We start from the raw sequence: 17,206 nt of genomic DNA, 5'->3' as shown, positions 1-17,206 counted from the left end.
TGTGTGAAATGTAAAAAATTATTTTCTAAATTTGATAGTTTTTGAAGTCGTCATTGTATTCATATTTTCTTGTTCTCTATCTTAATTTTTTTTTTTTTTAGTGGGCTTTTTATTGTTTTGCGTTTTTAAATTATAAAGTCGATAGTTTGAATTTTAGATAATCTACATATTTAGACATCTTTTCAACGCCCTTAATTAATTTTTCAATCCACATGAAATAATTGTTTCTAAAAAACAACATTTTTTAACAATGGACATAAAAAATAACCATTTTTAACATAAATATAACAAAAAAACTAAACGTTTTGATAATTTTTTGCTAGAATTAACATGTCAAAATCACAATTTTTATACAAAAATATTAACTAAAAATGGTCAAATAATAGTTTTTTTTATGAATTTCATGTCAAAAAGATAATAATAACTACTTTTTTTTCAAAAAAAAATGATTAACTTAAAAATCAATGCAAAAATCACATATTACCAATATTGAACGTATAACAACCTTAATTGAGTGTTTATTCTTCTCATAAAATGTCAAAGTCAAAACATTGCAAAGCTTGAGTTACAAGCATAACTTAAATTTAATCAAGAATGTCACGTAATCCAAACTCTTCGTCCTCTAGAGTTTCATCATTGTCCTCTTCCACAATATTTTCTGTTTCATTTTGCTCATTTTCCTCTTCTAATGGGTCTTTCATGTCTGCAAATCCCCCAATATGTGTCTTTCCATACATTCCATGTAATGGTGGTTGGCGTTCCTTTGCCTTTTTTGCCACACGTGATTCACTAAAGTCCCCTTTCTTCAACCCAATTTCTTGCATTGCATCTGGAAGAAATTGAAGAGCATTAATTCTTTGCTGAATGAAATTGCATTGTAATGGATCTTTCTCAATTGCAATGCAATTTCTTCCTTTTTGAAGGCAGCATGCTAGTGTTGTACCTAATTATCAAGCACAAAAAAATAATGAAGTAAATTAGTACAATGACATATTAATTAAAAAAAAGAACATATTGAAATTCAATTCCATGTGGCAAAACGTACCTGAGCCAGAAAATAAATCCAGAACCCAATCTCCTTCATTTGAACATATGTCTATAAGATAGTTAATCAATAATTGTGGTTTCTGATAAATGTTAACTATCTCTCCTTTCATTTCTTTGTCTTCATATGTTAGTTTTCTCACAACAGCATCATAAGTCAGTATTTGGCTATGACTCTTTTTGTCCACCCGATTAAAAATCATAGACATATGGCTATCATCTTTTGCCCAACTATCAATATGAATGAACTCACAGTCATTTATAAATTGTTGATCTTCATTGTCAAGAAGATTTGACTTTTGCCTGTAACATAAAATAGTAAAATTTCAATTAACTTGTACATAAATTAATTTTTCAACATTAATCAAATATACCTTTAAACATCTTACCATGTAAGCTGCATCCTTGAATTTGTTTTCCCCTTGAAGCTTGACAATAACATTGCCAACTGTGTGTCTGAATGAAATGTCACAAATCTCCATAATGGTGATGACGTCACTTCCTTAAATCCCGCCACCACTTTATTAAAAGCTTGATAAGTATAAGGGTCATTATCATAGCAAATGTTTGGAATATTGAAACCATGGGGAATATCTGCAATAACGAGGGCATAATCCCTTTTTGGTATGAGTTTCGCAATGTCTTCACAGTCGCCTTGTATTACTTGATATTGAATAGTGTCTAGCCCATTCCAAATGAAATGATTAAGAGTTGGATCAAGTTCAACATTCTTAATACGTTGCTTTCTCAGTCCTTCAATCGGGGGCGGGGCGACCGGGTGGGCTGGGCGGGGTGGGCGGGCGGGGTGGGCGGGTGGGCTGGGCGGGGCGGGCGCGGTGGGCTGCCCGCCCACCCCGCCCGCCCCGCCCAGCCCACCCGCCCACCCCGCCCGCCCCGCCCATCCGCCCCGGCCACCCCGCCCATCCCACCCGCCCACCCCGCCCGCCTCGCCCATCCCGCCCTCCCCGCCCATCCCACCCGCCCCGCCCGCCCCGCCCCGCCCGCCCCGCCCATCCCACCCGCCCACCCCGCCCAGCCCACCCGCCCACCCCGCCCGCCCCGCCAATCCCACCCGCCCACCCCGCCCAGCCCACCCGCCCACCCCGCCCGGCGGGCCCCCGCCCGCCCCGCCCAGCCCACCCGCCCACCCCGCCCGCCCCGCCCAGCCCGCCCCGCCCAGCCCACCCGACCTGCCCCGCCCAGCCCACCCGCCCACCCGCCCGCCCCGCCCAGCCCACCCGGCCCGCCCGCCCCGCCCACCCACCCCGCCCGCCCCGCCCAGCCCACCCGCCCACCTCGCCCGCCCCGCCCAGCCCACCCGGCCACCCTGCCCAGCCCAGCCCACCCGCCCGCCCTGCCCAGCCCACCCGCCTGCCCCGCCCGCACAGGGCCACCCCCGGGCCGCCCCGCCCCGCCCGAGGGCGGAGCGTCGATTCCGGGAATCGACGCTCCGCCCTCGGACGGGGCGGGGCGGCCCGGGGGTGGCGCTGCGCGGGCGGCGCCGCCCCCGGGCCGCCCGAGGGCGGAGCGTCGATTCCCGGGAATCGACGCTCCGCCCTCGGGCGGGGCGGGGCGGCCCGGGGGCGGCGCCGCCCGCGCAGCGCCACCCCGGGGCCGCCCCGCCCCGCCCGAGGGCGGAGCGTCGATTCCCGGAATCGACGCTCCGCCCTCGGGCGGGGCGGGGCGGCCCGGGGGTGGCCCTGTGCGGGCGGGGTGGGCTGGGCGGGTGGGCGGGGCGGGCGGGTGGGCTGGGCGGGGCGGGCGGGGCGGGGTGGGCGGGGTGGGCGGGTGGGCTGGGCGGGGCGGGCGGGCCGGGTGGGCTGGGCGGGGCGGGCGGGGTGGGCGGGTGGGCTGGGCTGGGCGGGGCGGGCGGGCCGGGTGGGTTGGGCGGGGCGGGCGGGTGGGCGGGTGCGCTGGGCGGGCTGGGTGGGTTGGGCGGGGCGGGCGGGTGGGCTGGGCGAGGCGGGCGGGTGGCCGGGTGGGCTGGGCGGGGCAGGCGGGGGAGAGCGGGAGAGGGGGATGGGGAGGGGGGAGGGGCGGGCGGCGGAGAGGGGGGGGGGAGGGGAGAGCGGGGGAGGGGGATGGGGAGGGGGGAGGGGCGGGAGAGGGAGGAGGAGTGGGGAGGGGCGGGAGAGGGGTGGAGGGGGAGGGGGGATGGCCGGGCGGGGGAGGGAGAGGGATGGGGAGGGGGGAGGGAGCGGGGGTGCGGCGGCCCGGGCGGGGGGTGGAGGGGGCGGCCCGGGCGGGGGAGAGGGTGGGGCGGCCCGGGGGTCGGAGGGGCAGGGGTGGGGGGGTGTGCGGGGGGGGGGGGAGGGGGGTCGGGGCGGCCCGTGGGGCCGGAGGGGGAGGGGGGCGTGGCGGCCCGGGCGAGGGACCTAGGGGTCGGCCCGGTGCCGGGTGGGCCCGGGGTGGAGTGTGGGATGGGCTTCAAGACGACAGAGATTCTGAAAAGGTTGTTACCAGAAGGAACAGTGTTGACATGGGACTCTGCTGAAACCAGTCGTAGATCTAGAAGACTTTTGAAACCTGGAATCTTGGGCATGCATGTGGACTCAGATGGGGCACTAGTTGATGACAGAGAAGAATATGGAACATCTTCGTCAGCATCCAGTCACTCATCTGAAGATGTGAATTCTGATGGTGTGCAAGAAAATATGAGTGATTTTGAATAATTGTTTAAGACAGTTTATATAACTGATGTATGCATCGTATCTTCAAATAAAATGGATGTTTTCCATATTTTGTTAAATGAGAAGTTATGAAGCATTTTTATGTTGTTGGATTATGTCTTAAGTATGATAAATCTTATTGTTTAAATATCTACAATGCAATATCAAATTAGAGATATAATGTCTCTTTTATTCAGTGTACAAATAAAGACTTTTGAATTCATTCAGTGAAATAATTTGTTCATAATGTCATGTTTTTTTAGTTTTGTGGTTGAAAACATGTTAAATTTATACTTAAGAAAGAAAAATGATATTCTACCAGAAACATTAATGTGTTTTTCCTTAAAAGTTAACTTTGTTTGAGACATAAAAAATTGGTTTTATTAGCATTGTTTAAAAAGTATGAAAATTGACCCTAAAAAAAAAATCATTATTCCAGTATCAACACTTTTTTTCTGAAGCAAATTTCGTAGAAAATTTCGTAGTCGCTGCCATTTTTAAAACAACCGCAAAATTGACACCTAAAAAAAAAAAACATCGTTCCAGTATACACACTTTTCGTTTTGAGCACTGTTTTTGTGGTTTTTTTGGGGTTTTTGGGCCAGAGTTCTCGTTTTGAGTTTATAGTTCCCGTTTCAAAGTTTACATTGTTAAATCTGATAAACAACACTTAGGTCATCTAAGACAGGTTTTCATCAAATGCAGGAAGTATGGAATCTCTTTAAATCCTAAGAAATATTTATTTGGGTTAGAAGAGGGAAAGTTATTTGGCCATATAATCTCAAGAGATGGTATCCGAATAGATCTTTTAAGAATTTAAGGCATCTTACAGATACAACATCCTAGGAGCATTAGGGAATTACAAGCCTTTTCAGGGAAAATTAACTTTCTCAGGAGATTTATTTCTAACCTAGTAGAACTAATTAGATCATTGAACAATATGTTGAAAAAAGATTTGACCATAAAGTGGATCGTTGAGGCTAAGAAACCCTTCGAAGATATTAAGCTAGCCTTAACAAAAACACTAGTTTTGATCAATCCAAAGTTTGATAGAGATTTCATTATATTTTCCTTTGCCTCAGAACACACAATTGTTGCAGTCCTACTACAGAAGAATGATTAGGGTTATGAACAACCTTTTACCTTTTTTAGCAAAGCCCTGAGAGATGCCCCCTTAAAATACAATATAATGTAAAAGCAAGCCTTTGCTTTGGTCAAATCTATTAAATATTTTAGAGTTTACATTTTGCATTCTCATATAATAGCATATGTCCCTAATTTAGTAGTCAAGGATATCCTAACTCAGGATGGTCCAGATGGAAAGAGAGGGAAATGGATTGCTACTATAGTAGAATATGACCTAGAAATCAAACCAACAAAGTTAATCAAAGGCCAAGGTTTAGCCAAGCTCATGGCTGAATTGAACTGTCACGCCTTAGATATAAATTTTATTGCAGAAATGGATAATGGAGAGGAGATGTCGACTCCACCAATCAGCCAGGTATTTATTGAATCACCATGCTATGCTGACATCATATATGTTTTACAAAATATACAAGCTCCTCCCGAATTATCCAAGACCAAAAGCAGGTTTTTAAAAATGAAATCCTTAAAATTTTGCATAATTGACAATGCATTGTTTTGGGGGAATCATGAAGGCATCCTTCTTGACTGTTTATTGAAAGAAGAATCTGACAAGGTGTTACAAGAGTTTCATGCAGGTGACTGTGGAGGACATTTTTACTGGAAAACCACTACTGACAAGATTCTTAGAGCTGGTTTCTATTGCCTACTTTGTTTTCTGATGTAAATAAATTTGTAACCTCATGTCATAAATGTCAAATTTTTGAAGGAAAGAAAAAGCTTTTACCCTTGCCCCTAAAACCAATCTATGCTAAAGCACCTTTTCAACAATGGGGTCTTGACTTCATTAGTGAAATCCATCCACCTTCCTCTGCCCAACACAAATGGATCCTCACTGCTACAGATTATTTTACCAAATGGATAGAAGCCATACCATCAAGGAAAGCCACTGACACTGTTATAATAACCTTCCTTGAGGTCAACATCCTATCAAGATTAGGGTGCCCAACTAAGATCATCACTGATAATGTAGCAGCTTTCAAATCTAGAAGAATGATTGATTTCTGTAATAAATATCATATAACCCTGGGCCACTCCATAGCTTATTACCATCAAGGAAATGGACTAGTAGAATCCTCAAACAAAAGTCTGGTAAATATCATCAAAAAAAATTTAGAGGATAACAAGAAAACATGGAACAAAAAGCTAGTAAATGTCTTATGGGTAGACATGCTAACCACAAAGAAATCCATTGGTACTAGTCCTTATCAATTAGTTTATGGAATGGAAGTTGTTTTACCATCTTCCTTGGGAACACCAGTGATGAAACTGCTCCAAGGGTTGCAGGTTGAACCAAATGGCATCCAAAGAAGAATCAACCAAACAATTCACTTACAGAAAACCAGGGAAGAAGTGTACATCAGATCTCAGGTTGTGTAGGAAAGGATCAAGAAGACTTTTGACAAAAGGACTAAGGCAGAAGATTTTTACCTAGGGGACAAAGTTCTAAAATGGGATTCAAGGAGAGAGGATAAAGGTAAACATGGGAAATTTGATTTCTTATGAAAATGACCATATATCATTTATGCTTTCAGAGGAAATAATGCTTTCTTCCATAAAGAAATAGATGGTACAAAAACAGAAATAGGACCAGATAATGGTCGAATGCTCAAAAATTATATTGAACTTAGTTACTGATTTCACTGATAATTTGTACATACTTTACTTTCAAAAAGTCTAGAGTTGATTGGATGGTGATTTTTGAAGTTGAAGCCCAAAGAGAAGGCCCTAAGCTTCAAAATTTTTATTGTCATAAATAGTAATAATGCAGAAACATGAAAAGGAAAAGTTGCAGGGTAACATCACAACAATACAGAAGGCCATTGGTCTACAAATTTCTTGACAATTGACCAGGAAATGCCATCCTCAAGTGGAGCCACTATTAGGTTCCTATACCAATAGGAGTCATAATTTTTGAATGACTGAGATTAAAACTTGTCATATATACATACCTTTTATTTTTGCAAATGTTTTCCATATTGAAGAATTAAAAAATGTAAAGAGGGTATGTCCTAAAAGAATAATCAAAGGACAAAAATAATAAGAAAAGGTTCAAAAAAGTAAAAAATATGAACCCCAAAAAAATGAAAAAGACTATGAAAGTGAGCAAGCCAAAATGCCACTACTATTTACTTTTATGCATAATAATGATTGTGTGTAGCTTGTTATTCATGCCACAATTCATGGTAATCAAACTATTTAATCTTGATTATGCCATGCTTTAAATTTCATGTTGATAGTTAGAGAATAAAATCTGACCAAACTGTTTAATCTTGGCAGATCATTAGATACGTAGAGTAAATAAAAGGAGCTCAACTGCTTAATTTGAGCCCTTGGATGTAATAAGATTACATTTAGTTAGTTTACTATTGTAAAGAGAAAAGAAAAATGTTTGACAAGGGTTTGCTAGCTCAAATGAACCCTAATAAAGAGAAATAAAAATGGTAGGATGAGTAGATGGGTAAGTAGAAGAAAGGTTGCAGAAGTATGAAGATTGATTAAACAAAAGCATATTTATCATTCATATCATAGAAGTTCCAGATATCAATGAACAATTAAGCATGAAAATGATTTACAAGGTTAGTTAATTAACTTCACCCATTCATTTTACCCCTTTTCTTTACTAATTTCCCATTATAAAGTTCTAAGTACTTGAAAACCCTAAGTCAAAGAGGCTCAGAGCATTTCCTTGACTTTTGGAGGGATCGGACCCTCAGCTCAATGATTTAGGGATAACAAGTACCATATCCCCCCTACAAAAAGTCATTTCCCCTTAAGTTCATTCATTTTCCCTAATAATACCCCATTTCTTAAGGTTAAAACACTATTTGCCTAGGAAAAGTAATCACCCCCATGGAAAACCCATTTTTCTTTTAAAAACCCACAAAAACACATTACCCTAAGTATTGATGTTAATAGGTGAGAAGAATTTAAATCATAAAAAAGCTTTTTCTTAGTGTATTGTGTCCCTTTTCCGCCCATTCATATTAATTATTAATTTTATTACATTAAATCCCGATGAAGAACCATTTTCCCTTATATACATAGCTCTTATATATAAAATAATCCCACCCCTTAGCTTAAATATAAACTATATCGCTATCCCTTATCCCTAAAAAATACTAAAATCCCGCCCTCAATCGTTAACCCCGATTAAACCCTTCTTTAATCACCTCCATGTCATAATCCCATCTTAATCCGTCATTAACCCGATACCACTGCATTTAATCGCCCACCGAGGCCCCCACTACCCTCCGTGTAGTTTCCCCACCCGATCACTGTGCGATTGCTTCCTTCCACATCCGACGGCCCTTATCCATATCGGGCCAACCCCTCTGTTGAACTATACCCACCAAAAAAAGTGGTTTTTCCACCAGCCCCAGTGCTACATGTCATTCAACATATGGAATCGGGTGGCCTCCCCCCAATACCACCGAGTGCCCAAAGGCGGTGCAATGGAAACCATTTACCACTCGCTTGCTACATGACAAAATAGTTATTGTTCACCCCGCTACACGACAAATGACCACTGTTCCCCTGTGCTCACCAAAATTGACTTTCGTGCATAAAGCCAAGAAGTCCCAAATGATTTGTTTTTATCACTTTTTCAACTGTAAACCTCCATGCACAACCTGCGAACGTTGAAGCTGTCAACCTACGTCTAATTGCACCCTAAAGACGCCACAGAGCACCCAGTTTTCTTTCCATCCTATTCAGAGCCTTTTCGACCGTTCGCAGTTGCCAGTCACCCTGTTCAAAGCCAATTCTCCTCAATTCCAGGTATTTAAGCCATAATTCACTGGAAAACCTTGTCAATTTCAGAACCAATTACTAAGTTTTCTTAGTTAAGGTAAAAAATTAATTAATGAGACTCCAGTAACTCAAACCTACTTTGTATTGAACCACCATTGCCCTAAAAGACTGAAAATCACCTCCTCCATACTCAAATCCACAAGAACTGAGAATGGCTACCCCAATCGCAATGGATGTTAGACCTATTTCCACTCCTCATCTCGACCTAGACCACCTCCCCCTGGCTGATAGGGATTTCCAGATAAAGGACACCACTATCCATGAATCTCCACTCAAAATATACTGGCAAAGTAGGGATAGATACTTGAACCAGGCTAATGAAATTAGACCATGGGAGTCCAATTTGCCTAAGTACCAGTTCCCCAGAGTCCACATTTTCCTAGAAATTGTCCATTACTGCCATGTAAATTATATCCCTAGTCAAAGCGCAGTGATGTCGCCTAACTAGACCATACTTTTCACCATCACCGCTGAATCTATAAATGAGATGCTACAACTCCAGCCTGGCCAAAACTTGACTCCTCTCTCCATTAGAGACCTGTTGGATTTATATCCTAAACTTAGCCTTGCAAGATTGGCTCAAATAATCCAAACTTTCATCGTACAAGAAAAGTATACCCCCAAAGAACCCCCTTCATATGTAGCAACTTTATTTTCTCGATGGGGCAGAAGTATTGTGGATATGATATCTAGAGTCTTGGGTTATACCACCAGTGAATATATTGATGAGATTGTTTTAGCCTTCATGTCCATATACACTCCAAGACAACCTCCTGCTGTCATATATAACTATGCTCAGTTCATAGCTGACAGGATGCATGAACAGTTCCTTAGAATGAGTAATGAGAGAGTTTTTAAGTACTCCTTTGTTTTGTGTCACCTTTTTCTATACTACCAAGTAGATAAGTTCCCCTTTATCTCCAGAAACTTGACACCAAGGGCCAACCAAGATCAGTTATCTTCTGGACCCCATTGATTCATCAACATCCCTCCCCCTACTCATACAATGAATTTATTGATTTCTTTGTCCACCCTGTGATTACCATGCTCACTGGAACCCCTCCACCAAGAATCAGTCCTGAAATCAGGAGAGTCCTTCATCTATACATCAATCATTAGGTGGGAGATTGGTACCTGTACCAAAACCACACTGAAATCAGGATTTATGGATGTGAGGTGGCCCCATACAAACTACCAAAATAGCTCACAATGAGGTTATTTTCCCTGGAGTACTACAGGAAAATAATAAATTTAGATGAGGTAAACTTTGTTAAAGCCAAAAAGAAATCCCAACATCCCTGAGTGAAAAATATGCCAAGCAATTGCAATGGGTGGAAAACACTTTAGAGGACAGGGATAATGCAGAAGTTGATGTGGAAAACACATTAATTGACCTAGAAAAACAGCTTGATGAGGATTCTTTCCTCCGGGTGCCAGAAGAATCACAGATACCAAAAGAATCATAGGTGCCAGAACAATCATAAGTACGAGACCTGTCAGAGGTGCCAGATCAAATAGACATACTAGAGAAAACTGATAGAATAGAGGCAACCATGAGTACCCCCCCAGTCTTACAGACTACTCTAAATGAGGAGAAAAGCCTCAAGAGAAACAGGGAAGGGGCCACTACTTCAGAAAGAGCAACATCACAAGCCTATGCAAAGACAAGCCAAGCTAAGAGACAAAGAGTGAATCCTGTCTCTGAGCAGGAATATACAAAGGAGACAGCTGAGGTTACAAGCACAGAAAGAGATATGTGTAGGCTTGCCACTCCATCTGGAGGCATCCTAGAACCTTCCACATCACACACTCAGATGTTGGAAAGGTGGCAAAGTATTGAAGTGTCCTCTTTCAGAATGCCAATAGATAAAGACCAAGATATTAAGGAGAGATACAAAGAAATAAAGGCTAGAAATGAAAGGCTGAAAGCCCAAACCTATTCATAGTATCTGAAAATGACCCCTACCAATCAAACAAGGCTTATGTCAGCCTTTGATGTCAAAGAGGGGAAAATGCAAATGACCTTTATCAAACCAACCACTTAGTAGCCAAGGACAACAACAGATTTTAAGAAAGTGGATTTTGAAGTACTGGCAAGGGATACTCATCCCATTGACCAGATTGAGCTACACAAGCAAACAGGGGAGATGATATACTCCACCTTAACAAGGAAAGCCATTGCTTCCCACCAACTACAAAAATCTCTTAATAATATATCAGCACAGTTCAATTGGAGAAAGCCTCCTCACAGGCTAAAGATAATAAAATCAAGTCCTTAGAGGACTTAGTGATTGAATTGGGACACGATTCCAAAGATGTAAAAGCTGCAGAGCAACTGATCAAGAAGAAAAATGATGACATATCTGCACTCAAAAAGAAACTAAGGATACCCTAGTTGCATCATCCTCAGACACAGGAAGTCCTAGAAGCACAACAAGGACATGAAGATCTCATGGACATGGTCCTGAAACTAAATGATCTACTTAAGGAGATAGAGGAGTTTGACACTTTAATTCAATCGAAGAAAAGTGACATGGCCACAACTTCTAGAACTATCATCCCCACAGTATCTACAACAGTTTCATCCACATTGGCAGCATCATTGGCACCTACAGCGCCACCTGCCACAACACTGCCAATTAAAATTGAGTCTACTACAGCTGCATGTACATCAAATGAGAAAGTAGCATAACTGGTAAAATCCATGGAGGAGATGTCCATCCAGGTTACAGAGCTCCAAAAGTTAAAGGAGAAAGTGGCAAGTTTAGAAACTAACTGTAAACTTGCCCAAATTTAGCAAAGAGAAGAGACACAGAAGGCCCAAAGGATGGGTGAGAAAATCAAAGTCCTGGAGAGAGATTTGACACTATAGAAGCCACTAGGATAGATTAAAGAGATGCTCTGGGCCAATATCATTGACACTATCAATGATATTTGGCTGTCAATCCAAGTTATATTTGAGCAGATAGAATTAGTGAAGATAGCCACTGAAGCTATCCAGAAAGTAAGAGAAGAATTAGGAGACAAACCTGATGATGCAAATTGACTCATCCACTTCCTAAATAGCAAGAACAGATATGAGCTCCAAGAGCTTAACATAGAAGACAGGACTGAAGCCATTATGGGGATTAGAAAGGTTCTTTCCAAAAGAAATCTCATGCACAACTTAGAAGAGAAGTGCCACAACATGCAAGTAGCCATTGAAAAATTCATGGCAAAGTTTCAGATTTTAAGGGACAAAGGCCTTCCTAGTCCTATGATCATCAATGACAAGCTCATGATGCAATCAGACTACAATGATAGACTTAGGAAATTGGCCAAGGAACAAGCCAATTCTTCGGCTATTAAAGCTTTGCCTATAGGCAAAGTGTTATATGATACATTGGAGAACCTGTTTTTCATAGAGCATGAAGTGAAACATTTGTTTGTCACCAAGGCCATTTTTGCAAAATACACAGAGGCAGATGAAATCTACAGAAGAATGATAAAAATAAAGTTGCCTGAGGCAGAATGGTGGAAGGCAATGAAATATTTACTATGAAAAAGTTTTACATCAGAAAGTTACTACAGTAAATCTGAAGGCAGCCACGTGAAACAGGTAAAAGACATATTAGCAAGGTCAAAGAGTAACAGAGTTAAAGAGTATCAGTGAAAGATCAAAGTAAAGAAGATTCTAGCGTAGAAATACCACAACTACTAGCCAGCATAAAGAGCTTAAAACTCAAAATAAACAACCAACAACACCACAATAAAAGGGACAGCAAGAAGCAGTTCTACATTTATCTCTATCTTCATGCACGAAGATATTTTATGCCCTAGATTAAATCTCAAATTGTTATGAGATATTTTATAATTATTTTTGTATAAATACTTCACATTTCGAAATATGTAGGGTGGATTCCAAGACATTTCTATAGACTTTTTCTCTTAAATCAGAGTTCTATTGTATCAATGATTGGATTGTCTTGCTGGATCAAGGAATAAAGATTAGATATTTTACAGGATTCTTGTGTAAAGCGAAATACAAATAAGTATTCTCTCATGTTCAATGTTGTTTTTCCTTATGTTTTTTCCATAATATTTTGTGTAAATTTCTAAAATCTAAATGTAAAACAAGAAATGATATTTCAAAAATTGCTTGAATGCTCTCTGTCTTGACTGTTTTACATTCAGAATGTTTTCTACTAAACTATCTTATTTATGGAATTCTTCACTGCTCCTTAGTTTCTGTAGTTTTTTCTTTGGTCTATAGCAAAGGATTCTTAATTTCCCTTTTTTCATGATCACCCTCTATTCTTCATTCTGATCCCAGTCCAAGGATTCTTAAGTGCCCTTTCACCCTGGTTAGAATCACTTCACCCATTAAGCCTAAAGGTTTGCCTTTTGCTTTGCTAGCATGCCCTGTGAATATTGCCTTTAATGATCTGATCCAGTTATGCTATCCATTTGCTGAATCCATAGCCCAATGACTTGAAGACCTAGCTCTATCCATCTTCTCCATGAATTCCACCACCCAACCATCAATTCAAAACAAAGCCCCATGAACACTAAGAACTAGCCTAAAATCCTATAAAAACATGTTAGATGATCCAAAAATAATTTATTATCATAGGTTATAAAATTGAAATAAAATAATTATTAATTTAAGAAATTAAATTAATAATTATTATTCTAGAATGATTAATTAATGGAGACAATTAGAAATTAGTATATTGTTGTAACAAGATATGGCTCTCCAAATGTGTCGTATCTTAGGCTCTATTTTAGGAGATTAGTTAGCTAGTTGGTTTGAATAGCATTTAATGTAAATGGACACTTGTTATTTAATAAGTGATCCATAATTAGAGGTAGTTAGGACATGGAGCTTATAAATAGCTCATTGCAAGAGTGTTTGGTGGTTCGGGTGTAAACTCTTGCAAAATCAATTATGTAATTGTTTTTTTCTGATTAATAAAATTACGTGTCTGAGGACACTTCTGCCATTATTGTGGTATCAGAGCTCCAGTAATGCTGCAGTTGATTTGAGGAAGAGATTCCAACAGTTGATTTGAGGAGGAGATTCCAGCTCTATCAGATCGTGGAAAAACTCAACTCCGTTGAAGTGATCAGCAAAAGATTGGTATGAAATTTGCAACATTTTTTTTTTTTTATTGATTTTAGATCTGCCAATTCTAAAATCATTAAAAAAAAAAAAAGCTGCATAGAAGCCTGAAGCTGCTTATTAGCCTAGAACTACATGTGGGCAAGTAATATATATATATATAATGAATTATATTTCATCATTTTTCTGAGCGCCGAGCTGGATTACTTGCTACTGTGTGCATTGGCCATGATAAAGTCTCCATGCTGATTCCATCTCTACGCACTTCATATGCATCTCTTGATCGTGACTTTTTCATGCCGGCAGTAAAATAGACCTTGCTTGATTGCGGACCATCAACAGAGACAGAGGTAACTTTGGCCCAGATTACAACTTTAGTTTTCATTCCTTCAATATCTGTAAGTTTCCCTTTCTCTAGGTAGCCTATCACTGTCGTAGCATATCTTAAGACAGAAGAATCCTTAAAGCCTACCTCACAGATAGATGGAATAAATACTGTGAGCTTGCCTGTCTCTTCATCAAATTCATAATTTGTAGCATTTTGGGGAAATAGACCTTTAGGTAGATGATACTCCTGTAAGAGATCAGGTAGTGGCTTTTGCATCGATCCTTTCAGTTTGTTGATCAGCCATTTTGTTCCTCCTTCAACACTGTTTGAAAAAGAATTGATATCGTCCCCGAAAGATGAGATCTCCTTGTTAGCACGACGACTAAACCAGAAAGACCCAGCTTTTGCCATAAATGCATCCATTCTGTGCCCTCGATGTGGTCGGATGATCCTCCCTGGTCTGTTTGACAAATATCAAAGCCAATATTGATATTTGTTGTGTTTAAAATGCATTTTGGCGTTGGAGCAGACCGCTTCAATGTTTTGTTTTCGGAGTATTATTTCCAGTTTATAGTCTGAACAGGAGTGTTGGCATAATTTTGTAGAACCTCGTAGTTTGCTGATGTTTGTTTCCAGATCAGAGATGCTTGTTTCCGGATTAAAGTTGCTCACGCTGATCTGGATCACCAATGCGCTGGAGTAAAGCGCCAACAGTGATTGGCCCTACGTTTCTTGTGTGTTGAAGTTGTTGATGAGTCGAAGGCCATGTCTAGCGCGATCTTTGTGAGCTTTCACGCAGGGCAGTCCACAGCCGAAGCCGAAGCCAGCTAAGCCAACCTGCCAGTGGAAGCCAGCCAAGCCAGTCAAAGCCAGTAAAACTAGCGGAAGCCGGCGTGAAAACCAACGACAGTTAGTCAGCAACCCACGTGAAAGTTTCCAGCCTGAAAATTGATTGAAAAAAAGTGAATGAATGTGTTTAAGATTTTAATTCAGGTTTAAGACTTTCACAAAGTTCTTTTAAATGAATGAGTTTAAAAGAAATTAAAAAAGAAATAAGAAGTGTTTTGATTTGTATTTGGAGCGATAAGGTGCATTACATTTTTGTAAATTTGAAGACTATTTTGTGGAGATATAAGTGTATTATTTTGTATTTGGAGTAATAAGGAGATTTTTAATTGTAATTTTTTGAAGGAGATAAGTGTAACTCAAAGTAATTTTACTTTGAGGGGGGGTAATTTTTTTTACCAGATTGTGCAAAAGCACCATTGTAAAAAGTCAAATTTTGAAAGTTGCCTTGTAAAAATTTGAGAAATTGACTAGAGCCAAGTGCAAAGCTCAGTCAATTTTCTCCTGTTTTGACGACTATTCGAGGGTCAAGGCCAAGCCCCGATAGATCGTGTTTTTTGCGTGGTGTGTTGTGTTGACTATCTTGTCCTTTCTGTTCTGATTCTTGGTGCGACGCTTCAACGCTAAAATGTCTAAGTTGATTAATTTGTTTTCTGATTCCGACAAACTTGAAGGCACCAAATCTTATAAAACATGGCATCGACTCATCGAAAGCACACTCATTTATAATGAATTATGGCAGGGAATATGTGATGGAGATGTTAAGCCGAATAAACCCACAGATGCAGATGCACTGGCAAAATGGGAAATCAAGAATGCTAAAGCCTTAGCTCTTATTAAATCATCTGTGAATGATGAAATGTATGTCCATATAGAAAATGCTTTAGATGCATGGACTGCCTTGAAAACTTTTAAAGACCTCTTTGATACTCAGCCTGAATCAAAGAAAGTCGATTTACAATTAAAATTGTTGCAACAAAAATTAACTGAAGATGGTGATATTCTTGAATATCTCTCCAGACTTAAGAATATTAGGCAGGAAATTATTAATGCTGGTTTTCCCGCAATTGATGATAGCTTTATGGTCACAATTGTAATTGCTGGACTTCCTTCTTCCTACACACATTTTTTAGAAACTCTACAAGTCATTGGGAAATTAGAGAAACTAAAGTTTGATGAGCTTTGTGAAATGTTGAGTCAACATGATAAAACTTTTGGGAAGAAGAAGAAAGTTGGTGAAGATGTTTTTCTCACAGAAGCCAGCACTAGTAAGTCATCAGCAGATAGTTCTCGAGGAAGAGGTAGATGGAATCAGAATCAAGCAGCACATAATCGAGGTCGAAGCCAAAGCAGAGGCAACAATTTTAATAGAGGAGGAAGAAATAATTTTCAAGGTAGAGGAAACAACCAAGGAAGAGGCAATTTTCAAGGACAAGGATATAATAGTCAAGGTAGAGGACAATCTCAAAATAGAGGTCAAAGCAGAGGCAGAGGACAATCTTCAGGAAGAGGAAGAGACTTAAGTCAAATTGTGTGTCGACGATGTAACAAAGTTGGCCATTATGCTGAAGATTGTCGAACTTCACTTAATAAAATTCCCAAGTTTCAGCAGCATTCAACACAATTTGCAAATGATCAAGATGAAGATAACTCAGAATATGTTTTTACTTCCTCACCAACATCACAACTTTCATCCCATCTTAGAAGTGACTATGAAGAGGCCTGGAGCTTGGATTCCGGGGCAACTCAGCACATGACTTGTCGACGTGATTTTTTCTGGAATTTTCAAGAATGCCAACTTAATTCCATTTTTCTTGCTGATGATACAAAACATACTCCTTATGGAAAAGGAGTAGTAAAAGTTTTTCTCCCTGACATTGGAGAAAAAATGATTTCCAATGTATGGTATGTACCCAGTGTCAAGAAAAATTTGCTCTCTTTAGTCACGATTCGACAAGTAGGACATCAGGTGATTATGGAAGATGGTTTAGTGAAGATTAATTCAGTGAAACAGAACTTGAAAACAATCATGACAGATTATGAAGATGGAAAACTGTTACGGATGAAAGGGACAGTTATTCCAAGGCATTCTGATTTTGCAGGGGCAGTGACTACAGGGATTTCACCTATGAGACTATGGCATGTAAGATATGGACATTTGAATTTTGACAGTCTTTCTCAATTGCAGAAACAAGGAATGGTTAAAGGACTTCCCACATTCAAAAGGGAAAATGCAAAATGTGAAGCTTGCATTTATGGCAA

The 17,206-nt window shown here is 40.8% G+C and overlaps 1 long non-coding RNA gene and 1 pseudogene across 1 annotated transcript in view; one reads left to right on the top strand and one right to left on the bottom strand.

The window, feature by feature from the left end:
- LOC149179226 (uncharacterized) overlaps positions 1-17,206 on the top strand; it is a 229,926-nt gene that overhangs the window by 9,497 nt on the left and 203,223 nt on the right. The window lies entirely within an intron of this gene.
- On the bottom strand, positions 13,949-14,562 carry LOC149179227 (uncharacterized protein At5g01610 pseudogene; annotated as a pseudogene).

This window comes from Pinus tabuliformis, chromosome 4_1 (assembly GCF_031772625.1).
Source record: "Pinus tabuliformis cultivar Carrire ecotype Pingquan chromosome 4_1, CPIR1, whole genome shotgun sequence".
Lineage (NCBI taxonomy): Eukaryota > Viridiplantae > Streptophyta > Pinopsida > Pinales > Pinaceae > Pinus > Pinus tabuliformis.
Note: the sequence above shows the minus strand (reverse complement) of the source record. Positions and strands in the feature narration are given on the sequence as shown.